We start from the raw sequence: 1,918 nt of genomic DNA, 5'->3' as shown, positions 1-1,918 counted from the left end.
ATTTGATGAACAAAGTGATAAACACTCAAGAAAGAAATATAAACAATTAAGAACAATCTTGAGCGTCAAAGATTTCACTTTATAAATAATAAAAATGTAAAAGCGACTTTTTACAATAGGCCTAATCACCTATTTATACTAATTAGCTAATGAGAAGATAACTATCTAATGAGACTTTTTAAGCTAATCTTCTATTAACAGATAACGTTTATCTACTCTATAGATAAGCTTTAATATTAGAGATAAACTCGAAATCTAGCTGTCGACTTGTCATCTCCAGCTGTCATTCATGATGTGATGAATCATCCTTATCTTTAAGTCTTCATCGTATGCTTCTGGATGATTTGCTGGAGAATTCTCTAAGTGTTGATGACCAGAGGATCGATGAGGATGCTCTTTCCATCGCATCCCAGGTCGTCCATTGGTCCTCTGGTTGTACTCCAGACTTAGTCGTTTCTGCCTTGATGTCTTCATCGGTCTTCTGGTTCTTCATCACTTATTGTTTTTCATTACTTTTTACATTATGAATTATGGGGTTTAACAATCTCCCCCTAAGTAATGAAATAACAAACATATACTAATCTAGAAACACTTGTGAAGAATAAAGACTAAACTAATAGAAAAACATCAAATTCCAAATTTTCATTGGCTGATGAAATTCTTACAATACTGGAATCAAAAGACATTAAGGCAAAACAAAAATACAACTCATCATGAGATACATTGATATATTTCTCTGAAGCGCATGAGCAGTCTTCGATACCCGATGACTGTCGATATCTCATTAATGAGCCGACTCCCTTCTTCTCTTGGCACGTGGTTTCTACCCAGTCTTTCTCTAATGACTTTCTGAAACCATTCAAGTGTTTCCGATGAATACTTGAAGGCCTCAGTTAGTCTAAAGAACTTTTTAACCCCAAACTCATTCTTGTAAACAAGTCCAAGTTCGGGTTGAGTTAGGACTGAGGCAGACCTTTTCTCCTGCAGGCCTTGGAAATCTTCGTTTGGTGGAGTGTAGGATAGTCTTTCAATGCCTAGCCGAAGAGCAATTTCAAAATCACTCTTGGCTCTATGGTTTACCAGGGTTTCCATCGTTTTTACTACCGCTCGGTTCGCCATTCCATACCTGATGCTGTGGTCCTGCCTTTGAGCCATGTATGCATATAATTCAATCAAGTCATATGGATTGAGATCAATGTGGTCATTTTTGTTGAACACACTAACTTGCCGATGTGCTCTCTCCACAATGAACTCGATGTATCGAATGGCTGGGTTGGCAAATGTCCTTACTTTCAGATCCATGAGCCTCCTTATCCCATCATTCGAGAAGACAACCTGAGGTGCTTGTGTGGTCTGTCTAATGAATCTATGGTGTAAGAGGTCCATGGACTCAGGTGATAAGATCGGAGGGTTGATGGTCAAACTTTCATCGCGGTCTTCGTACAGGTATTGATGGATGTTTTCCATCATAATTGGTTCCCTGGGTGGCAATTCAGGACGCCTCCGCATTGACTCCATGCTCCGTATAATCTCATCTACCAGGCTCTGAAGAGGTTGCCTTGATGAAGAGGGAGTCTTCGCATGCACCACGGGTGTTTAGGTTGAGGGTTGTGTATGAGTTGGTGTGGTGTTAGCTCTCATTTCTTTAAATGTAAAAGTATGGAAAAAGTAATACTACAAGTGTTGACAGAAGATGATATGTCACAGAAGATCACTGAGGACCAACAGTAGAAGATGCTCAAGCGTACAAGTCTCAAGTGACAGAACCTCTGTCGTGTCTCACAGAGGTTCTGGAAGATATCCTCTACGTCAATGTGCTTTCAAGTTATATCCAGCAGAGCCTCTGTGATGTCTCACAGAGGGTCTGCAGCCTGTCTTTTGTGTAGATCTTCTTTAGCTGTTTTACATAGGTTTATTA

This window comes from Cynara cardunculus (genome assembly GCF_001531365.2).
Source record: "Cynara cardunculus var. scolymus isolate 2C chromosome LG 12, CcrdV1, whole genome shotgun sequence".
In the NCBI taxonomy this organism is placed as follows: domain Eukaryota; kingdom Viridiplantae; phylum Streptophyta; class Magnoliopsida; order Asterales; family Asteraceae; genus Cynara; species Cynara cardunculus.
The sequence above is the reverse complement of the archived record's forward strand: the minus strand, read 5'-3'. Positions refer to the sequence as shown.